We start from the raw sequence: 27,412 nt of genomic DNA on the forward strand, positions 1-27,412 counted from the left end.
TCAGCCTCCTGCGTAGCTGGGATTACAGACACTCACAGCCATGCCTGGCTAATTTGTATATTTTTAGTAGAGATGGGGTTTCACCATGTTGGCCAGGCTGGTCTTGAACTCCTGATCTCAAGTGACCTGACTGTCTCAGCCTCCCAAAGTGCTGGAATTACAGGCAAGAGACACCACGCCAGGCCTAAAAGATTTTTTAAATGCTGCAGCATAGAGTACTCACCACAAATGGATTTTGCAGGACTGCAAGTTGCTCTGGGTGGGTCAGTGAGTGGAGAGGTGAGTGAATGTAAAGGTCTAGGACATTACCATACACTACTGAGACTTTATAAACACTGTACACTTAGGCTACATTAAATTTATTTCAAAAATAAGGTAACTGTACTATAACATTATAATGGCTACCATGTCACTAGGCAGTAGGGATTTTCCAGTTCCTATTATAATCTTATGGGACCACCATTGTATATGCATTCCATGTTGTTGGCACGTGACTATATACAAAAACATCAGGTTGTAGACCTTAAATATATACACTAAAAAATAAACTGCTCCAACCCAAAAAAAAAAAAGCAACATAGGGCTACTGAAACAAGATTGACGAAGTGTTGATATTTGTGAAGCTGGCTGGTAGATACACGATGGTTTGTTATATGCCTCATTATCTGTATATTTTTGACGATTTCTTTCTTTCTCTCTCTCTCTCTGTCTCTCTCTCTCTCTCTCTCTCTCTCTCTCTCTCTCTCTCTCTCTCTCTCTCTTTCTTTCTTTTTAAGATGTAGTCTCACTCTCTCTCCCAGGCTGGAGTGCAGTGGCATGATCTCAACTCACTGCAATCTCCGCTTCCCGGGTTCAAGTGATTTTCCTGCCTTGGCATCCTGGGTAGCTGGGACTACAGGCGAACACCATCCCACCGGCAATTTTTTGTATTTTTTTTCTTTTGGAGACGGAGTCTCGCACTGTCACCCAGGCTATAGTGTAGTGACATGATCTCAGCTCACTGCAATCTCCGCCTCTTGGGTTCAAGCAATTCTCCTAACTCAGCCTCCCAAGTATCTGGGATTACAGGCGTGTGCCACCATGCCCAGCTAACTTTTTTGTATTTTCAGTAGATATGGGATTTCACCATGTTGGCCAGGATGGTCTTGAACTCCTGACCTCAGGTGATCCATCCACCTCGGCCTCACAAAGAGCTGGGATTACAGGCGTGAGTCACCGCACCCCGCCTTATTTTGACAATTTCTATAATGACTTTTCAAAGCCATGAGTGGCCAGGAGCCATGGTGCATGCCTTTAATTCCAGCACTTTGGGAAGCCAAAGGGGAGGATTGCTTGAGCTCAGGAGTTTGAGACCACCCTGAACAGAATGATGAGATCTTATCTCTTTCAAAAATGCAAAAATATATCTGGGCACAGTGGTATGCGCCTGTGTTTTCAGCTACTCAGGAGACTGATTAGAAGATCGCTTGTGCCCAGAGGGTGGTGGGTGCAGTGAGCCGAGATCATACCACTGCACTACAGCCTGGGTGACAGAGCAAGACTCTGTCTCAAAAAATAGGCCATGGGTTACCAATTTGGTGTAAAGTTTTCTCTAAAATTTGTCAGAGTCTGTCTATTTTACATATACAGATCTCTCTCGCTCTCTACCTAGAACATCCTTTTATTCTACCTGGACAACTCCTATTCACTCCCCATGACCACAAGGCATTCCTTTCACTCAGAAGCAGAAGTCTCAATTTTCCCTATGCTTCCACTATATGCCACTCATCCCATTAGGTAACCCTTAATATACTGACTTATCTTTGTATATGAAACCATGTGCCCTCCTAGGCTGTGAACAAGGAAGGGACCCTAATGTGTTTATCATCACACACTGGCCCCTGGTATATAGTATGCACCTGATGAACATTCGGGTCATGAATAAGACCTAGCCCAAAGTCATCAAAAACCTAGTTGTCCTGCCAAGAGATCTTAGGAATGTCTGTCAAGCCGTACAGTCTGTGTGCTTCCCAAGCTGATGATCTTACCCAGTCAGGCATGCCAGCTTCTCCAGGCCACCTCTATTTCTACTTTCCAGCTTGTCATTTCTTATGAATAGAACCCTGGAACAAATGTCCTTAATTCAAGTGGCCTCCAGATCAAAAACAAAGAGGTCCTAGGCACACACTTAGGAGAAAGGTACATACACGCTGGCACGTACCCTATACATGCACTACGTATTCTGAACTGCTCAGAGGGCTTCCCTGCTTAACTCCCAAGTTGCAACTGTGAATGCGATAACAATAGTGTCAGATCAGACAGGGTGGCATTCTGGCCACACCTCCTGGATGACACTACTCCATCAGCCTTCAACAGCGTTCAATGATAAAAACAGGAATACCACCAAAGGTTTCTGGGAGCAAGTAAAATTATATGTATCAGGATTTCAAATTTTTAAGTAACAGAGCTCTTTTTTCCACAGTTCTGAAATACTGAAAAAGACACTCATCTCTCGATTAATTTATTGTCAAAATTTTTCAGCTGTCTTAATTTAAGATAGGTTTTAAGGTTTTTAATTTTTTTAAAGGGGACTTTACATGTTCCTGAGAATTCTCAATTATTCCTCAAACTTGGACTTATGACCTGTATATCAGATTCTAGCCCTTAATTATATGCCAACCTATACTGTTTATATATCTCTTGAATGTGGACAGTATAGTAAAGCAGAAAAGACTGAAAGTTTGAGGAAAAAAAATTGAACTGAAGTTTAGCATTTCCTTAAATTTTAATTTCAGTTGTATTCTACTAAATTTAAATTAAGTTACCATTTTATTTTAAAATGTCTCCGGCAAATTTCTGAATGCAAAATTACTTTTTCTTTCTTTCTTTTTTTCTAGTGCAGTGGCTATTCACAGGCGTGATCCTAATGCACTACCACCTCAATCCCCTGGGCTCGAACTCCTCTGATCCTCCTACCTCAGCCTCCTGAGTTCCTAGTACTACAGGTGCATGCCACCTTGCCAAGCTACTTCCCTATGTCTACCAGAAGCATAGATTACTTTGGTTATCTTTCAAAAAGAAAAGCCTAAATAATTTTCAGCTGAATGAGAGAAGGGTACAAACCCTGCCCTCCCCACTAGAAATGATCTTAAAACCACTGATGTCTGCCTACCAAATTATATAACCAAAGTCAAGGAGATGAATGTGAGGATTACTATATCATTATGTGTAAACTACCCTTCAAAAAAATTTAAATTCTCCTTACATTTTCATTTATAGTATTATCTATAAGATGATCAGATCATTTGGTTTAGGGTTCTGCTCTAATGAAGTGAGGTCTCTTTTCTTAGCCACAGGTAACTGCTAACTCCAGGCATCTCACAAAGGCAAAAAGACAATCCAAATCTATAGTGGTACTAGCAAACCATTTTGAATACCCTGCTAATGACTGGTAGCTCAGAAGATTTATATGACTGACACATTATATTACACTTTAATCCCACCTTTCCACAGATGATGGAAAGATAAAAGTAGAAGCATTATGGTATCTAAAAAGACACTATTGGACCAGAGGCCAAGGGAAAAAAAGAGACTGACTACACTACACAACAGGTGTGTCCATGAAGAGACTGACTACACTACACAACAAATGTGTGTGTCCAAAGGGCTCTGGCTGTACCATACAGCAGATGTATGACCTTGGACTAGTGTCTTAAATTCATTGCCCCGAACAGCTTCATGGGCAAAGCCAGTATATTGTATCAGATATGTTCAAGTCTTTCAGAATCTAAATTCAATTCAAATTCACAAATTCTTAATTGACTTCACACTAAAAACATAAGGCATGTAAAACCCTTAACACGGTGGCTAGCATGCAGTAGTATGTCATAAATGCTGTGGCTGTCATTGAAATAAAGAAGTTTAGGTTTGTATGTCTTACATATAACATATATTCAAATCTCTCTGGTGGGACTTTTTCTGAAGGAAAAAAAATCACTTTAAAGTGCTATTCTAAGGCCAGGTGTGGTGGCTCATACCTATAATCCCAGCACTTTGGGAGGCTGATGTGGGTAGACCACTTGAGGTCAGGAGTTTGAGACCAACCTGGCCAACATAGGGGAACCCTGTCTCTACTAAAAATACAAATCAGCTAGGTGTGGTGGCATGCACCTGTAATTCCAGCTACTCAGGAGGCTGAGGCAGAAGAATCACTTGAACCCAGGAGGCAGAGGTTGCAGTGAGCCGAGATGGCACCACTGCACTCCAGCCTAGGCAAGGGAGCAAAACTCTGTCTCAAAAATAAAAATAAAGTCCTATTCTACGCAGCATTGTTAATTCAAAGGAGCCCCCCATGAAACAATAAATTATTAAGTCCTGAATGAAAAGATATTATCCTCTCAAAATCAACTAGTTTTGTTTTGTTTAAAATTAGATTTTCTGTGAACTCTTGGCAGCACTCAGGAAGACGTCATGAGTGCTTTCAAGACTCATTTGCTCAGCACACATTTACTGACAATTGCTATATGAAAGCTGCAGCTGCACCCCTGTAATCCCAACACTTTGGGAGGCTGAGGCAGGTGAATCAGTTGAGGCCAGGAGTTTGAGACCAGCCTGGTCAACATGTCAAAACCCCGTCTCTACCAAAAAATACAAAAATTAGCCAGGCATGGTGGCACGCACCTGGAGTCCCAGCTGCTTTGTGAGCAGAGATCGTGCCACTGCATTGGAGCCTGGGCGACACAGCAGGACTCTGTCTCCAAAAAAAAAAAAAAGGAAAGAAAGAAAGGAAGGAAGGAAGGAAGGAAGGAAGGAAAGAAAGAAAGAAAGAAAGAAAGAAAGAAAGAAAGAAAGAAAGAAAGAAAGAAAGAAAGAAAGAAAGAAAGAAAGAAAGAAAACTGCAGCTAGGGAAGCAAAGATCATCAAGACCCTGCCTCCAGGTTCAAACAAGTGGATGAGTGTCCCAGAAGTACCAACTGCTGAGGGATCTAATAAGAAAAAGATTATCCCGAAACCTCCAGAGCAAAGGTTTGAAGGTAGTGGGCCACAGATACTTTTTGCCCCACATGCTTTGTTTTTGTCTTTAACTGAATTAGGTTGCCAATATTTAGAAATCAGGAGGTTACACATAAATAAGGAGTTCTAGCTTCTCTTGAAAATTTGCAAGTGCCAGCAATATTCTGCCTGCATTCCCACTAAGTAACCACCTGTGCAGAATATCTCTGGGCTGAAAATCACTGGCTGCTTCCTTTGGCTCACTCCCTGGCTGCTGGGCTGCAGTTTCCCTGTCCCAGCCCACTGCATCTGTGCACCTAAGGAACTCGTAGGAGCTTGGGCTCTGGAGCAGACTGCTGAGCTGCAACCCCGGCTTTGCCGCACATCAGCCATGTCGGTATCTTAGGCAAGGAATTCATCTCTCTGGGCCTCAGTTTCTCATCTGCAAAACTAGGGTATTATTAATAATATCTACCTCACAGAGCTGGCATGACTGTCAATGTGTTATTATCTGCAAAGTACTCAGAGCTGCGGCTGACATAGGAAGTGCTCTGTAAGTATTAGATGTTACCATACCACTTTCAGGCCCCCAAAGGCATGAGAGTTTCAAATTTCTGTCCTTGAGTTTTATTCTTTATTTTTTGTCCCAAAATTTTAATATTCTGAAGTCATCTACTAAATTACTTTATGATCAAAAAGAAAATGGCACACAGTAGAAGTTACATAGATACAAACTTAGGAATTACTAGGATCATCAGACACAAGGGGACAAATATACAATTATACAGTATGAGATATCTAGGATAGGCAAATTCATAAAGACAAAGTAGAACAGAGGTTAGAGGGACTGAGGGAAGGAGAAAGGGAAAGTTAGTGTTTAATGGGTACAGAATTTCTCTTAGGGATGAAAAAGTTTTGGAGATGGATGGTGATACTGGCTGCACAACAATGTGAATGTACATAATGCCACTGAACCATACACTTACATTTTGGATTCAAATGTAAATTCTCCTAAAATCCAATAAAAAATTTAAAAAATTAAAAATAAAATAAAATGTAAATTCTATGTTACGTATATTTTACTACAGGTTTTTCTTAAAAAGAATTACTGTAGCCTACATAATTTTGTCTGCTATTGTTTGCTAGAATTATACTGTTAATGATCCCAAAGACTCCCCTGCAATGCACTATAAGTTCATGTTCTCAAAGGCCACATACGGCACATCCCATAATAGTTGGGAAACGCAGAACTATTTTAACAGCTGTGCAGCAGAACAGTGGGCTTTCTTTTCGATCTGGAGGCCTCATGGGAATGCATCTGTAGCAAATACAGGATGAGGCCAGTGGGATAGGCTTTTAATACCTGTCTACAGCAGGTGGGCTGTGCTTCCTTCATAATAAAATGCTGCACACAGACTCCTCATTCTCTCTTTTCTCTCAACCAATATTCAAAATGGAAGGCTTCCTGCCAAGCACTATGTAACTGGCTGCCTTTGAATTGTGGGATGCTGCACAATACTGACAACAGGTTTGATTCATGCCTGTTCTATAACAGTATTCAAAATGCACACAGACACGAAGAGTCCCACTGGGCTATAAATCAACACACACAGGAGAACATCCCAGTCAGGGTATTATTTTACATTTCTACATCCTGCCACTTTCTAAGGCATCTTTTTTTCTTTTTTAATTAATTTATTTAGCTTTAAGTCCTGGGATACATGTGCAGAACATGCAGGTTTGTTACATAGGTATACATGTGCCAGTGTGGTTTGCTGTACCTATCAACCCATCATCTAGGTTTTAAGCCCTGAATCCATTAGGTATTTGTCCCAATGCTCTCCCTCCATACACACACACACACACACATATATGTATATATATGTTACCCAACTGCTCATCTGCAAGACATCTGTCTCTCATTCAAAAATATATCTATGTAAAATATAAGCAAATTTACAGTTACTTTGAAAAGTGCAATTAACCGGAGACACACACACACACACACACACACAGAACAGGTATATCCAGTTTGCATTTACAGTCTTCCAAACTCAGAACCACTGCAAATACTTATTTCCTAACATTTACAGGGCCATCCCCTGTGAGTTTACAGTCTTGAGTCAGACAGAAGACACCTAGCTGTAAGGAGAAACTTCACTGCACTTGGGAATTTGTTAAACTGATGCCTTTTTGGCATAAATGTTTAGCATAAAAGGTTTCTTAAAATACTACTGGTAATTCAAAGTGAGAGGATGTATTTTATCTTATAAATATTACATTCGGAGTACCAATCCAAACTCAAGAACTACCTAGCAGCTTGATTTCCACTGTTGCCTGACAGTTAAGGTCCCAACTCCCCAGGTGGCTGTATGTCCCATATAATAAACCCTCAAAACACTGATCATTTTCCCTTGTTAGGGTGCCAAAGAAGTGTTCCAAAAAAACTAAAAGGGAAAAGATCATAGGCAAATACACAGTTTATGCCTCTTTAAAACCAATGTGTACATTAAATAGCAATTACTTTTATACTCCTAGGATCAAACAGGAAGGAGATGTATGTTTTTAAAATCCAATGAAAAACAGCCTCAAGCAAAACTGTCACCATCTAAGAAAAGGATTTCAATCCATAAACCAGCAATGGAAGGAAATATAAAAAGTGGAGTAGATATTTCTTTGAAAATTTGGCCAAGCTGCATATAAACTAAAAACAAATATTTATTAAACAGGGCAGAGGAAGTTACTGAATTAGGAGACAGAAAGAGACTGTGACTCCAGATCTTTGCTGTTAGGGTTGAATTATGTGTCCCCAAAATTCATGTTGAGGTCTGAGTTCAAATCTCATCTTGAACTGTAGTCTCATAATTCTCATGTGTTGTGGGAAGGACCCAGTGGTAGATAAGTGAATCATGGGGGTGGTTCCCCCATCCTGTTCTTGTGGTGGTACATAAGTCTCACAAGATCTGATGGTTTCATTAGGGGTTTCCGCTTTTGCGTCTTCCTCATTCTCTTTTTGCCTGCTGCAATTCATGTAAGATGAGACTTGCTTCTCCTCACCTTCCACTATGATTGTAAGGCTTCCCTAGTCACATGAAAAAGTCCAATTAAACCTCTTTCATAAATTGTCCAGTCTCAGATATGCCTTTATCAACAGCAATGAAAATGGACTAATACAGTAAATTGGTGCCAGGAGTGAGGTGCAGCTGAAAAATTACCCAAAATGTGGAAGTGACTTTGGAACTGAGTAACAGGAAGTGGTGGTTGGAACAGTTTGGAGGGGTCAGAAAAGGACAGGAAAATGTGGGAAAGTTTGGCACTTCCTAGAGACTTGTTGAGTGGCTTTGACCAAAATGCTGATAATGATATGGACAATGAAATCCAGGCTGAGGTCGTCTCAGATGGAAATGAGGAACTCATTGGGAACTGGAGCAAAGGTGACTCTTGTTATGTTTTATTTTGCCCCTGCCCTAGAGACTTGTGGAACTAAATTTGAGAGAAATGATTTAGGATATCTGGAAAAAGAAATTTCTAAGCAGCAAAGTATTCTAGAGGTGACCTGGGTATTAAAGGCATTCAGTTTTATAAAGGAAGCGGAGCATATTAGTTCAAAAATTTGTAGCCTGACAATGAGATAGAAAAGAAAATTCTATTTTCTGAGAAGTCCAAGCCAGCTGTAGAAATTTGCGTAAGTAACGAGGAGCCAATGTTAATCCCCAAGACAATGGGGAAAATGTCTCCAGGGCATATCAGAGGTCTTCATAGCTGCAGCCCCTCCCATCACAGGCCCAGAGGAAAAAGTGGTTTCCTTGGGCCAAGCGTAGGCTGGGCCAAGGGTTTTTGTGCTGTGTGCAGCCTAGAGACTTGGTGCATCCAAGCCACTCCAGCCATAGCTGAAAGGGGCCAAAGCAGAGCTTGGGCCATTGCTTCAGAGGTATAAGACTCAAGCCTTGGCAGCTTCCACATGGTGTTAATTAAGCCTGCCAGTACACAGATATCAAAAACTGAGCTTTGAGAATCTCCACCTAGATTTCAGAAGATGTATGGAAATACCTGGAAGTACGGGCAGAAGTTTGCTGTAGGGGTGGGGTCCTTATGGAGAACCTCTGCTAGGGCAGTGCAGTAGGGAAATGTGGGGTGGGAGCCCCCACAGAGTCCCTACTACGGCACCACCAAGTGGAGCTGTGAGAATTGGGCCACCATTCTCCAGACCCCCAGAATGGTAGATCCACTGACAGCTTAAACCATGCTCCTAGAAAAGGTGCAGACACTCAATGCCAGCCCATGAATGCAGCCAGGAGGGAGGAGGCTGTGCCCTGCAAAGCCATAGGGGTAAAGCTGCCCAAAACCATGGAAACTCACCTCTTGCATCACCATGACCTGGATGTGAGACAAGAAGTCAAAGTAGATCATTCTGGAGCTTTAAAATTTGGATCTGTAGCTCCTTTGTCTTGGCCAATTTCTCCCATTTGGAAAGGCTGTATTTTACCCAATGTCTGTACCCCCTTGTATCTAGGAAATAATTAGCTTGCTTTTGATTTTATAGGCTCATAGGTGGAAGGGACTTGCCTTGTCTCAGGTAAGACTTTGGACTGTGGACTTTTGAGTTAATGCCGAAACGAATTAAGACTTTGGGGGACTGCTGGGAAGGCAATGATTGGTTTTGAAATGTGAGGACACGAGATTTAGAGGGGTAGGTAGCAGAATGATATGTTTTGGCTCTATGTCCCCATCCAAATCTCATCTTGAATTGTACTCCCATAATTCTAACATGTTGTGAGAGGGATTCAGTGGAAGATAACTGAATCACAGGGGTGGTTTCTCCCATACTATTCTTGTGGTAGTAAGTCTGACAAGATCCGGTGGTTTTATTAGGGGTTTCCGCTTTTGTGTCTTCCTCATTCTCTGCCATCCACGTAAGACGGGACTTGCTCCTCCTTGTCTTCTGCCATGATTGTGACACTTCCCCAGCCATGTAGAACTGTTAAGTCCAATTAAACCTCTTTCTTTTGTAAATTGTCCAGTCTCGGATATGTCTTTATGAGCAGCATGAAAACAGACTAATAAAAAGTCTTAACACCCAGTACCTCAGAATGTGACCTTATTTAGAGATAGACTCTTTATACAGAGGTAATCAAGTTAAAATGAAGTCATTAGGGTGGGCCCTAATCCAATTTAACTGGTGTCTTTTTAAAAAGGAGAAATTTAGACATAGGCACAGAGAGAAGATGACATGAAGAGATACAGAAAGAAAATGGCCCTCCTACAAGTTAAGGAACGAGGCCCAGGACAGATCCCTCCCAGAGCCTAGGAAAGAACTGGCTCTGCCAATAGCTTGATCTGGGACTTCGGCCTCTGTTTAATTCTGAGACAATACATTTCTGTTATTCAAGCTATCTACTTTCTGGTACTTGGTTATAGCCACCCTAGCAACTAGTACAGATGCTTACCAACTATAATCTCAGACAACACAACCCATCCTCAGGTGCCTCTCCTATCAAGAGGACACAAGACAGCATTCATACATCTCCTGCAAATCTACAACTGGAGATACAGACTGTCACACTGTGTCAGGCACATTGGGATTACAGGAGAAATCTAAAACTCTCTCAACCCTCTCCTGCAAAGATCTTACCTGCTAACCAGAATGGGGAACACACAATGCATTGTGCAATTACACATTGCTATAAATCAGGTATAAGAATATATAAAACAAAAATATCAAACTCTGTGCATATCAGTCAACAACAACAAAGCATAGCCACGTTTTGAGATAGGACTCTTTCCCAAGACAGATGGCAGGCCTATTATAAACACTCTCATGTTCTGTGAAGTTTGAGTACATCAGGATGTGTGATCCTCTGTGTCTCACCCTCTCGAGACACAATTTTACTGCAGGAGTATGACGTAAACTGTCCTGGTTAGTGCACCAAACATAATACAATATGCCTTCAATATGTCAGCCTGTTTCATCTTCCCTAAATACATAATTGATTTTCAACATTTTATGCTCCAATTATTGTCCAAAAGCAGACTGGGACAAGTTCATATTTCAAATGCTCCTTGCTTAAAAGTACAAAAAGAATGACCAGAACAATTAATGAATTGTCTCAATTTTTCTTGGAAGAGAGTCATTTGCTTATGACCTTCTCCAATTTCTCTATCACTCACATACATCCCCCTAACATATCAAAAAGGATACAGAATTTATATATCCTGGCTAAAACACAGAGCTACATAAAAGCCATGCAAAACTACCAACAAGAAGATAATTTTTCTTTATTTGGAACACTGAAAGAGTAGCCTCCTACATCCCCCCAACAGAAACAGAATTAGGACCAATGTCAAACAAAAATTAAAAGCTTAAACTTCCCTTTTTTAAAAAAAATAGAGCTTTATATTTAGGTCATTTTATTTTTAACCACAGCCTCCTAAATGACCTGAATATCCCAACATCCACTCTAAGTGACAAGTTTTGTAATTCTTCTGAATAATTTAGTTGGGCAAATTTGTTTTACTCATTGTTAAATAAAAATGTTACTTCAGAAATTGACAAGTTAGTTGCCCACAAAAATTTTTGGTCTCAGTATCTTCCACTCCTATTATGAAAAAACTGCATGAAAGAAAGCACAACTTTAAAACTAGTTCTCTTGTGTGGTGGAGACTTTAACCGCCACAATAGAGAGGGTCAGTTTCTGTCTACATGAAGTCTTCTATCTACTCACCATCTAAAAAAAAAAAAAAGAAGTACTAAGGTATTTTAAGGTTCCAGAGGCACATGTTTGAATTCAGGTTCAGAAAGACATTGCTGTTGGCACAATCATGTACAGTGACTTTCTTAGGGCACAGAGTGAATAATACATGCCAGAATATTTTACTTTGACTTCTACTAAAATAGACACAGCAGCAGCATTGGCCTCAGCAACAATAAGGTTAGGGTTTGTTGTTGTTTGTTTTTAATCCAACTTCACTTTTATAAAAGCTGGTATCTCAAGTAAGAGAAAATAATTTATTCTGAATGATGCTGGCTTTAGGAAACACAAGATCATTTATGATTGAGGCCCGGGGTGGGATAGTCTGCCTGGTTCCTGTTTCCTTCTATAAGGACAGCACCCCTCTAGCTTACCATCTGGGCTCCTTTTCTGGCCTGTCACTCATCCCCTTCCTAGAAGTTCTAGTGACTTTCCTAATCCGGGAAGTTTAGGAACAGGGACTGGGGATGGGCCCCAGGCCTTCCCTCCTCCTTCTTCTTGGGGGCTGAGCTACTCTCTGGAAGCACATGTTTAAGTCTGGTAAGGCTTCTAATCCCACATGGGAAGGCTTGATGGCCCAACACTGCCAGGAAGCAGGAGGGCAAGGCTGTCTCTACTGTGGAATTCAGGAGTGGGATGCGTACTATTGGCACATATAAAAATCATTTATTTAAAAATTTAAGTCAAAGTCTCTGATATTAGTTCTATCTTAAAAAGGTATAATTTGGCCAGGCATGGTGATATGCACCTGTGGTCCCAGCTACTCAGGAGGCTAAGGAGGGAAGATGGCTTGAGGCCAGGAGCTTGAGCTTGAGGCTTCTAGTGAGCTATGATCTTGCTACCATACTCCAGCTAAAAAAAAAATTCTAAGGTGTAATTTGAATTCCATATGTTTTCTTTCTCCTTGTCGCTCCGAACTGGTTCAGAATTCAGACAGAGAAAGCTGACATATCATTTATTGCCTGCTGTCCCTATCAGATCCCAAGAATCCAAACACCGAGTGTTTCCTCTTTAAGGAGTAGAATTTGAGATCTTACCATGTTTAAAAAGTTTTTTTTTTTTCACTTCCAAGTAATCTATGAGAAAACAGGAAGAAAGAGAAAAACCAGAACAATTCTAATACCCAAAACAATGACTTTTTTCGTTTCATTTAAAACTTACAAGGACTCACCAATATCATTATTACGGCCATTTCTCAATGTATTCCAGCTCAACCACTTACTAGCAATAGTTAAGTGGACTTGTCCATGTCACTCACTCTCATCTGTACAATGGAGATAGTGATATCTTACCTCACGGGTGTGACTTACAGAGTGAATGAAAACTGTAGGATTAAATCAACTATTGTATGTAAAGCCCTGGAACACTCATGGAGGTAGTATTAAATAACATCACCTTCCAACCTCAACTCTTCACAAAGGCTGGCTCATTCAACGCCAGCCTGGGTGACAAAATAAGACCCTGTCTCAAAACAAAAACCAAAGCAAAGAAAAAAACCAAAATCGATACATTCAGAATCAGATTGGTCTTTAGGAGATTATTCCAATGAACCTATTCTTCACTTTTAGATGAGGATATTAAGATCCAGTGTGAATCAGTGATCTGCCTAAGGTCATTCAGATAAAAAATTGTAAAGCCCTTCATTCATTTCTATAAGCACATAGTTCTGAATGTAGTCTCCCAACCACATCCTTGAAATAGGATTTGGTAGATTAGACTCTGTAAACTAGAGCCACATGTCAGTATTAAATGTTTCTTTACTGTACAATGTGAGGCAGACCCCCAGGGTTTGCAGGCACGCCTGCCACAGCCAGAGCCACCCCTGGACGTGCCCACAGCCTCCACTTCAAGAATGAAAAGGACATGCTTGCGTTCTCCCAATGAGTAATGCACCTAGAATCTGCATAACTTTTCCCTGATTCACTCTTTTAGTGAGGCTACTTTTCTCAAGGACTCCTAGCAATCCCAAATTCTTATTTTATCAGTTTCCCGTTTTATTCCTGTCACTTCTAAATATTTGCCAACTATCATAGTTTCTCAGTTTTCCCCATCTAAGTAACAAATGTATCAACTAGTTATGAAAGTGACTAAGTCTTTTTTTATGTAAAATTAAGGATAAGAATCTTAGTACTTATGTTCTCTGAATGATAGCATCACTATCATTTAAGAAAATTCCTGGGCTGAATACTACCAGACTAGCTCCCTATATAGCTCCTCTGTCAAGGAAGTTACTGAGGTATGAAAGGCACGCACCAATGGTCCATATTTGCTATTTGGTTCTTTAGTATCTGGCCCACCTATTTCCTGATCTTTTCTCTCTTGTTGTGAAATCTTTCTGCTGAAAATACTCCAATAACACTTAAATATTTTACTTGTGGATAATTCATAAAATGCCATCATTGCTGAAATGTTATCAATTTCTACCATCTTTCCAGTACTAGGTACACGGATTTTTTAATTTGTTTTTTAAGTTATTGCTAACTTTTTGAGAAGGTACAGTGGGTTATGTCAATACATGTATATGAGGTATAGTGATCAAATCAGGATAATAAACATATGTATCATCTTAAACATTTATCATTTCTTTATGTTGGGGACATTAAAAATCTACTCTTCTAGCTATCGGAAAATATACAATGAATTACTGTTTATTATCGTCACCCTAGATTACAATAAGACACTAGGACTTACTCCTCCTATGTAGCTGTGATTTTGAATCTGTTAACTAACCTCTAGCTAACTCCACCCCTCCTCCAACACCTCCCAGCCTCTAGTAACCACTATTCTACTCCCTACTTCCATGAGATTAACGTTTTTAGTTTTCACATATGTGTGAGAACATGGTATTTATCTTTCTGTGCCTGGCTTTTTTCACTTGACATAGTGTCCTCCAAGCTTATCCATGTTACCTCAAATAACCAAATGTCTTTTTTATGGCCAAACAGTATTCCATTGTGTATTCTATTCTATTCATCTGCTGATGGACACTTCAGTTGATTACATATCTTGACTACTATGAACAGGGCTACAATAAACATGGGAATGCAGATATGTCTTCAACATACTGATTTCCTCTCCTTTAGATATATACTCAGTAGTGGGGTTGCTAGGCCATATGGTAGCTCTATGTTTAGTTTTTTTCAGGTACCTTCATACTGTTTTCCATAATGGTTGTTAAGTACATAGTTTTTTTCTTAGTTTATTTTTATTTTTTTATGGGCTCATATCTAACCAAAGTACATTGTTTTAAACACTCTCAAGTGAAAAGGAAGCTTTGAGCAATCCATCATTTATTTTCCAACCTGCACTTAAGTTATTCAGGAAAGGATAGTTTGAATTCTAAGTGTCTGAAATTGCCACCTTTTTTCAGTAGTAAAGTCTAGTCCGCAAGATCAATAGAAAACTATGAATGATCAGCTTATTCCAACCATCATCCCAAATAAATTTAAATTCATATTCATTATCATTTGTTAATCTAGGTGGTTTCTGATGTTGCAAGGCCAATGAATTCTGCCTTGGGAGTCCTGCTACAAGACTTTCTCCAGTTGAGCAGAGGACAGCTTAATAGATCAACTGAATACTTTGTCTCTAATATGTATTCAATTAAAGAATTTGTCCCTGAATATTTGCATTCAGACATACTAAAACCAAAAGCCAAAACATCACATTAGTTAACAGAAAATTATTTGATATATGCAGTAAAAGAGAATTAAAAGCATTACATCCAAATCAATCACACCCCACCACATACATTCAGACAAGTATAAGTCTAACATGTCACGACAAACTCCTCTTGTGGTCTCGCACTTTGCTTTACATTTGTTTTTCCAGTAAGATTCGACATTTTGGGTATGCACACCAAAAGGCAACATGAAATGAAAGTTGAATCATTATGGTTAATCTGAGCACATTGGAAACTGGGGAAAGGCTAAATATTATTATATGCAGCCCATGAATAGCAGCAAACCTACGCATTGCAAAATAGGCAGCAAAGTTTGGGCAGAATTGTTGCCAACAATTTCCAAATAACCAACAGCTCGTTGATGGGTTGTACCAAAAGCCCACATTTCCCTCTATGGAGCACAGCTGTGATATTTGATTTTATGGCTACAGGACTCATCAATTTGCAAGTGATGACCTGGACTACCAAGATGTATCAGATGCAACTCAAAGTAATGCTTGTATAGTTTGCAATAGCAATTTTATAATAGATATTGATCACAGCATGAGCTGAAATTCCAGTAACAACAGTAGCTACTTTACTTGAAATATAAATTTTCTCAAAACTAAAACCACTCAAAAAATTTGAATTTGATCCACAGGGGCAAATTTTTCAGTTAATCCAGTTTAACTTGATAATCTCTCTTCGCTTGACATTTTAGGTCCAGAAACAGGTAAAGGATTGACAATCTTAGAAAATGTGAATTTGTAAAGAAACTAAGATTAATTTATCAGCAGATATTCCACAATAATGAGGGCGAGCACCCTACTAAAAGCTCCGTGCCTGCCCTGTCACATTTTCAGCCACCTCCACCCTGGTCTCTTTGGGAGCCCTCCTCACTACCCATCTATCCACCCACAGCTCTTGTCCACCTTAAGTCCAGGGATTTCATCTCATCTCCACGTTTTCACTTTTGAAAGATTAACTTGGCCTCCTTACCATTCCATTCAGGAATACAGTTACACATCACTTAGCAACAGGGATACGTTCTGAGAATTGTGTCAGATTTTGCCATGTGAACATCACAGAGTGTACTTACACAAACCTAGATGGGATAGCCTACTCCACACCTAGGCTCTGTGGTAGAGACTGTTGCTTCTAGGATACAAACCCATACAGCATGGTACTGTAGTACTTATATATCTAACATAGTTAGATACTAAATGCTTATATATCTAAACATATCTAAACACAGAAAGGGGACAGGAAAAACACAGTATAAAAGATAAAAAATGGTACACCTGTATAGGGCAGATCCATTATAAACGTATGGGACCACCATTTTATGTGTAGTCTATCACTGACCTAAACGTATATGGTACATGACCGTAGTTGAAACCCAATACCTTTCAAATTTAAAAGCAATTCTGCATACCTGTGTATGAACTATATTTTCCCCCTATTCCAGAGTGCACAGCATTATCAGTTATGAGGAAGTGATTTTAAAATTCTAATGGGGACACTTTAATCCTTAGGAGTTTGATTTGTGATACCTCACCAACATTTTTAGACAGATGGCCAAGGGATAGCTTTCTGGTTTACTCCCCAAACATCCTACACTCAATCTGTCTAATAATTTACCTTTCTGTCAATATCTCATCCACATATCACTCCAAAGAAATAATAAACTCTCCTTCAAAAAATGCTATCTAACTCCTCTTCCAGATTAGAAAGAAGATGTCTAAACTCTTCTAGATTACTAGAAAAGTTTAATCTAGGAGAGTTTAGACATCTTCTTTCTAAACCAGAGGTCTTAAAAGAGAGTGAAAGATGATCTTTCAGGGTATAGAATGAAAATACTGAAATTTCTAGTCATGTTTAGTTGTCTCATTATTTGTTTTTGTGTATTTTATAATGGAAATAGCTTTAAGTAAACAGTGTGTAATTATAAATTTACAAGTGTTGCAGGTGTAAGCAAAAAATTCAAAGGATTATAAAGTGAAAAACATTTAAAGACTACTGGACCAAACAATAACACTTTCTCCTAATATACTTTTCTTGGTCCTGTGTGAACAATTCTTACTAAAAGTTTGTATTCTAGTTGTTTGGCTTATAAAATATTTTGTATTAATATAATGTTCAGATGGTAACATGACATTGTTTTTTTTCGAGACTAAATCTTGCTCTGTTGCCCAGGTTCAAGCGATTCTCCTGCCTCAGTCTCCCAAGTAGCTGGGACTACAGGCATGCACCACCACATCTGGCTAATTTTTGTATTTTTATTAGAGATGAGGGTTCCGCCATGTTAGCCAGGGCTTGTCTTGAACTCCTGGGCTCAAGAAATCCACTGGCCTTGGCCTCCCAAAGTGTTGGGATTACAGGTGTAAGCCACCATGCCTGGCCATAACATTTTTATTACTAAAACTCAGACTTCAGTTGACCTTCCTATTACATCTTGAATTACATTTTCTTATTCAGGTCTAGTCTTAAAGACATCTCTATAGCTAGGCTTAAAAAAATTTTGGCCTTTACTTCAAAACCAAGTGAGCAATCAAATAACCTAAAAAATAAATGACATTCAAGGCAAATTTTCTTTTTAGTTTTGTTTTTTGTAGTGGCCTCAGAATAGACAAGGCAAATTTTCAAACATGTATAGCACTTACATGGTACAGGCACTGTTCTAAGTTCTTTTTCATTTAATCCTCATAACAAAATTATAAAATTGTATCATAAAATTAATTTTTAATAAAATGAATCATAAAAACTAGTATTAATAGACAAAGAAATTTTACTTTTTTTTTTTTTTTTTTGAGACAGGGTCTTACCCTGTCACCCAGATTAGAGTGCAGTTGTGTGATCTCAGCATACTGCAATCTCCGCCTCCTGGGCTCAAATAATCCTCCCACCTCAGCCTCATGAGTAGCTTGGACTGTAGGCTCAAGCCACCATGTCCAGCTAATTTTTGTTATTGTTTGTAGAGACGGGGTTTCACCATATTGCTTAGGCTGCTCTTGAACTCCAGAGGTCAAGTGATCCACCACCTCAGCCTCCCAAAGTGCTGGGATTATAGGCGTAAACCATGGCGCCTGGCCTTTAGTTTTACTGATACCTCCTCTAAAACCATGGCCAATATTATTTTCAATGAAGAGGTTCTGAAGGGAAAACATTATCATCTGTGACTTCCACTTTCTTCCTCTACCTATGGTCAAGGAATCTAACCGATTAACTTTGCAGCTTTGGGCAGGCAATTTAACCTCTGAGCTTTAGAATCCTAATCTGCATTAAGGTCATTTGTTAGAGTACCTACTACAAACCAGACACTGCTTTTTGGCTAAAGGATATGGCAGTGAATAAAAGACACAATCCTGTTCCCAAGCAGCCTGTTAGGCAATTCCAAGAAGACACAGAAGGCAACTAGTCATTATAAGGTTGCTCATTACTATTTCCTAAAACAAAAGGCTACTTCTGTTATCATTACCTTAGTCCTATTTTCACTGCAAGGCAAAAATCCATCTAGCTCCTGTTTCTTAGCTGGTGAAAAGGGGCAGAAAAGGAGACAGTAAAACGATCAATCTGAATTTGGCACCAGTGAGCACATACACCTTCTACTTTTCCTTGAAATGAACTGTGTAAAGCTCTATAGATCCAGCCAGCTACAGGAGTAAAATCATATCGTAGCCAGGAATAAGGTTCTGCAAACGACTGACGGATAGCATCCCACAGCACTCTGGATCCTCCCAACACTTTTCAGAGATGCTGGTGAAGGTCTATTTACACCTGGAGGTTACAGCTGACATACTGCTGCATGTCTGATAGCTGCAAGATTCAACTGCAGTGAAACTTAATCCCTAATGATGTCACTTCCAGGCTGCCCTTATAAGACCCTCCATGAGACATCCTTTTATGTATTCAAAATTATTATATAATCACAGACCACGCTGTCCATGGTCACCACTATTACACAGAAAGCACTGCTCAGACAGCCTGGTTTTAGCACAGATTTTAGAACCACCAGCAAGAGAATAAAAGAATCCTGCTGAATCAAAAATAAACACATGAAATAAACAGGAACTCTCAAGAGCAAATTTCCCTCCTCAGCGGCTAACAAACACCTCACTAAACCTAAATATCTGAGACAAACCCACATCTTCACCCAAAGGATCACAAATATCATTGGCCACACCTTAGGAGTTATAGGTTACAACCTCCAAATCTTTGTGAAGGAGGTGGGTAAAATCTATTTCCTCATGTATGCATTTCATACCATTCTGCTAAATATAATGAAAATCTGTAGCAAAATATTTGCAGTTTGCTGATAATCTACAAAGCCAGGTAGTTGGCCATGATTTTCCCTCACCCTTGGTATCTGCTCTGTCAGCATTAGAAAAATTCTGAATACTCCTCACCGCCTCCTCCTCCCTGTGTTCATGCACCTAAATTCACAATCAGCTTGTTGACTTCAGACTCAGTGGGCAGCCTGGGTCCCCTTGGGCAGTTGAGCAGAAAGGAAGGGCATTCAGAAAGAAGATGAGAAGGGCACGGCACCCAGGTTGAGGTCATGTCCACCTGTCCATACTGCCAACCCTTCGGGCCCCAAGTCATGATCTGGGAAGAATCTTCTGCTGACAAGACTGTCTTTGGTCACACAGGCACACCCCACACTGGGCTCTCCCAATTCTCCTGATTCTCCATAACCTCCAGCTCCTTTCTGAGAACAAGCTGGTGTTACCTGGACTTTTTGCCACTTCCATGACAGTGCAGACCCAGTCTGGACACTGGAGGATTGTCCTGTCCATCTGACTTCTCATTCCTTTGGTCTTATTGCTCCTCTATCCCCAGCCCTCCTCTTGTCACCCAGCATTTCTCCATCCCAGGTCCTCCCTCCATCAACAACCCTTCTCTCTTCCCCCACAGTGTCTGGAACCTTCTATCCACTGTTCAATTCCCTAACAGTTACAAGCAAGGGCTTTGGAGTGTAGCGATCTGGTTGAGCCCAGCTTCTACCATTTCTGGATGAATGACCTTGGGCAAGTTGCCTAATCCCTTTAAACCTGAGATTCTTCATCTGTACAGCAGAGCTTACCTCATCTCTGAAAGTGAGGATTAAATGAAACTACACATAAAGCACTTAGCAAAATCCCCATCATACATTCAAATATTTAACACAGGCCTATTTTACACCAGGAAAGGGTTTCATAAATGGTAGTGATTATCACTCCCTCCCTCCATCACCTTTTTATTTTTCATTGTGGTAAAATGAAAATTTTACCATTTTAACCATTTTTAAGTATATAGTTCAATAGCACTAAGTACATTCTTCTGCAACCATCAGCACCAGGCACAAAAGTTTTTCATCTTCCCCAACTGAAACTCTCTACCCATTAAACACTAACTCCCCATCTTCGCTTTTTTTTTTTGGAGACAGAGTCTTACTCTGTCACCCAGGCATGGTATCAGCTTACTGCAACCTCTGCCTCCCAGGTTCAAGTGATTCTCCCACCTCAGCCTGCCGAGTAATTGGGACTACAGGTGCGTGCCACCACACCAGGCTAATTATTTTACATTTTTAGTAGAAACGGGGTTTCACTACGTTGTCCAGGCTGATCTCGAACTCCTGACCTTGTGATCCACCTGCCATAGCCTCCCTAAGTGCTGGGACTACAGGAATGAGCCACCACGCCCGGCCCATCTCTGCTTTTGACAGGGCTTCTCTCCTCTGGAGACACTGGCTCACCAGTGGCTCTGGGCAGGTGGAAAGAGTGGACATTCTACAGCCCATCTCTCTTCGAACCTCATGTAAAGGTTCATCCCTCTTTGAGTCATAGTCACAGTCATACCATGTTCTACCCCAATCCTCATCCATCACCTACCTATTTTTGATAACTTCACATGCACCAGGAAAATGGGGCAATAGGCCTTAGCTCACAGTTATCTCTTCCGCTCTTCCTCCCGAGAGACGTTCCTGCCCAGTAGTCAGCTCCTAAAGGAACAAAAGCAAACGGGACAACCTGGGTTAGAAGCTCCACTCCATCGTTTATTAACTGCATGACCTTGAGCAATTACTTGACCTCTCTGGGCCTCTGGTGCCTCACCTGTAAACAGCGATAAATAATAGTACCTATTTGTGGGGTTGTGTTGCATGAAAAGTCCAAAGTACTTAGACCAGTGCCCAGCACAGAGTCAGTGAGAGCAGTTGTTCTCGTTATGCCTGAACTTGAGCTCTGATCCCTGGCTCTTGACACTGGCCAGCCATTCCCAGGATCACACCTCACAGTCAGAAGCCGTATTTCCATGATCTTGCTTCATGACCACAGCCTCCTATCCTTGTGGCTTGCACACCTCCTCCTTTCTGAGGTCCTTGCTCTCGGATGGTCCTTGAATATGTCCCCTGAATATGTTCTCTTCTTTGTTCTTACAGTGTGGACCCCACCAACAATCACCCCCTTGTCAGCACCTTCAATTCTCCACAACCCTCTTTAGCCACATCCAAGGGAACCAATAACAGAACTCAGCTTGTCCTCACCTACACCCTGGGCCCCAAAGACCACAGAAATTGCATCACTGTGCAGAAAGATGCCACAGCACTTAAATTCTCTAACCCAAAAGACCTTTAATATTCTAAAAGGCCCTCCTACTACTCCCTGCAACTACTGTTTCAAACTTTAATCATTCTCCTCCATCCTATTTCTAGCAAATGCCCTTTCTTCCCACTTTACTCAGAAAACAGAAGCCAGCAGGCTTGATGTGCTAACACCCCAGCTTCCCACCCTGGTGCCTTGCCTACCCACTCACCCACATGCACCTCCCCTGGCTTTTCCTCTTCACTCTTGTTCCAAACCAATCTTCTTCACAGCTCCCTGCCCCACCCCAGATTCCATCCACTTACCCATACACACCACCCGGTTCACCTTCCAAGCCTCAGCTAGGGTGGTCCCCCTACCCCGACCCAACTCCCACCTCACCTGGCTACTCCCTTGAGACACAGCTCAAGAATCGCCTCCTGCTGGGCGTGGAGGCCCGTGCCTATAATCCCAGCTATTTGGGAGGCTGAGGTGGGAGGATCGCTTGAGCCCAGGAGTTAGAAACCAGCCTGCGCAACATCGTGAAATTCCATCTCAAAAAAGAAAAATTACCTCCTCCTTGAAGCCCATGCCCCAGCTTCTCTAATACTCCATTCACATCTATGTAAACTTTACTTTGTTATTTTTTCCTACTGTCTCTCTCCCTGAGAACACAGGCTACATCACTCATTGCTAATCGAAAGTGCCAATAAGTGTTGAATAAATAAAAGGATGAGTACAGTGGACCCATTTTCTGTTCTGAAATGTTTCACCAATTAAGACTCATCATCAGCCACTTACAAACGATGTCGTACATTTTCTCCCTCTGATCTAGACTGAGAAGCAACCACTCCCTTGCCCTTCCAAAACAAATATCCCTTTGATGAAAGGTAAAACCAGAAACAAAACCACTACTTCCTCCTCAACAAAAACAGAAAGCCCAAAATAGCAAGACAGTTTATGAAAAATATCCAGCTGACACTGGCTTAGGTAGGGATAAATGCAGTTGTCCCAGCTTAAGAGGAGAAAGGGAAGTTTACCTTGGATGGTGATTTGGGGGAGGCAATAATATTCACATGCTAACCAAGAAAGTTGACCAAAATAATAAACCTGAGGTCTATTTATAAAGCAAGGGAGGAAAAGGAAACGAGTAACTCTGTGGAAATTTCCTTCCTTTGTCTAGTTTTGCTTCTGATATGGCTACCACACTAATTTCTCGATACCAATTTAGGACAATTTAATTTATAGGAAGTCATTTTGAAGGGCCCCAGGGAACTGCAGATGGCACCTCAGGGGCCCATCTGTTTAAGGATGAAAGCTTAGTGCACACCATTACATCACTCTGACCTCCTCAAAAAATTCCTATCTGACAAAACCTAGATGTTTGCTCTGTCAACAAGATATTTGTGCTTGTCCCCAGCCTCAGGCTTTGGTTCCTGATTAGTTTTAAAATCATTATGCACCCCAACTGAATAGGGCTACTGTTAGCAGCTGTAATGTCTTCTTCTGGGCAAATCCCCAAGTCTGTGGCCTTCAGGGAGTGATTTCTGTCCTTTCTGCATAATTGCACACTTTTTCCTGATTGATGAGCTGATCAGTGTTCCTACCCCTTCCTGAGCTAGAGCCTCTCTCCTCCCGCTCTATTTATTTTCCCAGGGGATCAGAGGGGAGGGGAGAATCCATGGTGAAGCAGGCCTTTGGCTCTCCCCAAATAAATGCTTGGGCACTCTACATTATTACAACTTTAGCAGCTCAGTTCTGTCCCAGAGCAGACTCACCATCCCTTCTCGCCATCCTTAAAGCTGCCCTTGTGCCAGGAAACAGCTGCTATTTTCTAGATCTTCCCAGATCCCATGATGCCCCAGCACCCATAAGTATAGATTCACATCAGTCAAGTGGGTCACCTGATCACACATCTGTGCTCACCTTGGAGCCTGCCTACATCACCTACATCCTCCCCAATTTCCCACACTCCTAGATGCTCAATAGGGCACAATCACATTGCATCAACTGTGCTGTGGCTGGTAGGTGCTGCACAACAACCCTGGCAGAGAATGTAGAAATTATATTTTAAACAAGTATTTTTGGGGGAAGTGGGGACTGGATGATCGCATGTACCAATGTTTGCAACTTACTTTGAAATACGATTTGAAATAAGATAGTGTGATGGGTAGATACATAATAAAGCCCAGATTGCATGATAATAATTACAGAATCTAGATGGGGGTATGTGGGTATTCAGTGTACATTTCTTTCAACTTTTTTTTTTGAGACAGGGTTTCACTCTGTCCCCCAGGCTGGAGTGCAGTGGCACAATCACAACTCACTGGAACCTTGATCAGCCCACCTCAGCCTCCCAAGTAGCTGGAAATTACAGGTGCATACCACCACACCCAGCTAAGTTTTAAATTTTATTTTTTGTAGAGATGGGGTTTAGATATGTTTCCCAGGTTGATCTCAAACTCCAGGCCTCCAGCAGTGCAACTTTTCTTCATGTTTGGACATGGTTTACCGCTGGTTGTGTTAAACTTTGATTACTTGATCAAAGTAGTGTCCATCAGGTTTTTCCACTGTAAATTTACCTTTTCCCCACCTTTCCATACTCTGTCTCTTAGAAGTGAGTCACTAAATTCAGTCCACACTCAAGGGATTAGGAGGATTAAGGCCTAGCTAGTGAAGGGGGAGGTATCTGCAAGCATTACTCAAAATTCTTCTATAAGAAGATGTCTCTTCTCCCAGTATACAGTTATATGCAGGTATAATTGTTGTATACCTTGGACTATAACGCAACACACCACATTATTTATTTTGTTGCTCAAATTAATCCAGCTTTGGCTATTAGGAGCTCTTTGAGGTTGGCTGGTATGTCCTTCAAACATGCCCACATCCTTTGTTTCATGATTACTTCCTTATTTTCTGACAATGCAAGATGTCCAGACCTACAATTATCCATTTCTTAAAGAAATCCTGGTTACTGTGACTGGAGAATGGAATTTAGAAACCAAGATCTGGGTGTACTTTTTGTTACTATGGTGTTATCACTTCTAAGCTCTTTCAATGAACAGATCTAGGAAATAACTGTGTGTCCTAATCCATTCTGTATCTATACTAAGCTAAACCTAAGTTCACATTGAGGTTTCTGACTTTAATACGGTCCCACCAAGTTCACTCTAGTCTTCTTTCCTTGTATACCTTTGACTTTACCTTTGGCTTTCCTCTCCAGCTGTGGGAAACCTGGCTCTCTCCATCCACCACTCCTTCACTATTTGTTCAATCCTTGAACATATGTAAAGCAGTGTTGGAACTGTCAAACTGTGCACCATGAGAAACTTTACCACTAGAGTACAGCGTTTATGCACAGTTCTTTTTGTAGTTTGTGTAGTTTACAGTCAAAACACCATTTTCCAAAGCTACCCAGGTCCACACCTTTCTATCCCCACTCTCCTCAGTGGCCACGTCATGCAACTGGAAAGCAGGTAGGCTTTTGGCCACTGTCTGTCTGCATCTCAAAGCCCCACCCCCACCACCCCTCACATGCAGAGGTATAAACAGCTGCTGGTTGATGTTTTATAAATTTGCATAAAGTTATTTCATGCCAACTTTATTTAAATAATTAAAATCTATTTACTTAAGTAGCTGACATCCCTTCATATTGGTATACATTTGTTTTATCCTTAGTACTATAATACTTACGTTTAAGTGTACCCCTGACACCTAGCTCAGTTCTGGACCACGGTGTAAATTACTCAGATACTAATCAATGAACATATTCAACAAATTTATTGAAAGAAACTACTATGTTTAGTTAATTTAACACAGTTAATTGCCGGAAGTCAATCAATAAAACCAGAACAATGTTTACTGCAGTGTTAGTTAAAATTCAGTAATAAGTAAATAGTTGAAAAAATTATGTTACACCTATAGGCTGGAAAATGAATTACACACATTTATTAGAAATCATTTCTAAAAGAAGGCATACTGATATAATACACACTGTGTGTACAAAAATATCAAGTTATACAACAAAAGGTATGGCATTTATTTAACTTATGTCTGTGAAAAGAAAAACACTTAAGGGAGGCATATACCAAAACTTGTTTTTGTTTTAAGACAGGGTGTCACTGTTGCCCAGACTGGAGTGCAGTGGTGAGATCACGGCTCACTACAGCCTCAACCTCCCAGGCTCAAGTGATCCTTCCACCTCAGCCTCATGAGTAGCTGGGACCACAGGCAAAGGCCACCACACAAAATTTGAAAATACAAAAACTATCAAATAATTGTTGTATTTTTTGCAGATTTTTATATTTTTTGAGGGTGTCTCACTATGTTGCCCAGGCTGGTCTCAAACTCCTGGGCCCAAATAGTCCTCCCACCTTGGCCTCCTGAAGTGCTGGGATTTTAGGTGTGAGTCACCACACCCAGCCACCAAGTTATTTTTAAATTACTTTTTTCATCTCTTTTTAAAAGTAACAAACAGAAGACTGCCCTGTGGAAAACCTTCAAGAGAATTCTTCCAAAACAAAGAGTACTGGACCTGACAAAGAAGAAACAGAGTCAGTTGCTGTGAACCAGGCAGAGTGTACCCAGGGCTGAGCCAGGCCAGAGATGCACAGGGCGCAGCAGGCTGGCTGATGGATGCCCTGGAGTTGGCTGTAATCTGAGATGAGCATCAAAAAGGTCAAGGCAGTGGGTGTCAGTGCTAATATGTTTAATACAGACATAAGAGTGGAATTGAGAGCTGTCTGGGGAAGCAAGTAGAGAAAGGTAGGGTTTAAAGAGCAGGAAAGATTTAAATGGAAGCAGGGAAGAGGAAGGAAGGCAAAATGAATGGAGACAGGTATAAGACCACCTCCTGCCTGGAAGGTTTCTCATCCCATTCGATAAAAACCCAGGGGAGATCATAAGCAATGACAGCCACCGGGAGCCTCAGTTTAAAGTTTCCAAGAATCCCACCCTCGAGCAATGTGCTGGGGAGGGGAAGGATTGCCTAATGGGATCTGGTTAGTCTTAGCACCAGATAACACTCAAGTGGCTGATAACAGGAGCCTAGCTCAGGGTTTTCAAAGATTAACGTTTTCACATTGGAATTTACACTCCACTCTTATAAAAAGTGGTTTTACCAGAGAATAACACACACACATGGTAACCATCCATTACACTGAAAGTTCAATGGCAATAAAATAACCAACTCTCAGTTTGCAGCAATCTTCAATAAACAACACTGAGCCCACTAGCAAGCCATCTTCAAGACTAGATCACACATACATAATTACAAAAAAAAGTTACAGGACAACCTTATGCAAATACAGGGAATCCCCATCTCACTGTCACAGCTGGGGGAAAATTAGTATTTGCTGAACACCTAATTAGACAAGGAATAGGTATCTGACACCCATTATCTCCTTTAATCCTTACAACAAACAAGGCAAAGATCGGCCTCGTAAATGACTAGTTTGGAAATGGCAAAAATT

General features: G+C 40.8%; 1 protein-coding gene across 36 annotated transcripts in view; it reads right to left on the reverse strand.

The window, feature by feature from the left end:
- The window catches only part of TANC1 (tetratricopeptide repeat, ankyrin repeat and coiled-coil containing 1), a 257,115-nt gene that overhangs the window by 203,777 nt on the left and 25,926 nt on the right, over positions 1-27,412 (reverse strand). For 27 of the 36 annotated variants that reach the window (XM_078327633.1, XM_078327631.1, XM_054258343.2 and 24 more), the window contains exon 2: positions 21,252-21,361. The exons of 7 other annotated variants lie outside the window; for them this stretch is intronic. The gene's annotated coding sequence lies outside the window, so the exon portion shown is untranslated. Of the gene's footprint in view, positions 1-16,313; positions 16,365-21,251; positions 21,362-27,412 lie in introns of those variants that run through there. 2 more of the 36 variants (XM_078327629.1, XM_078327620.1) reach the window with 1 other exon arrangement.

The sequence above is a fragment of the Callithrix jacchus genome, chromosome 6, assembly GCF_049354715.1.
Source record: "Callithrix jacchus isolate 240 chromosome 6, calJac240_pri, whole genome shotgun sequence".
NCBI lineage: Eukaryota > Metazoa > Chordata > Mammalia > Primates > Cebidae > Callithrix > Callithrix jacchus.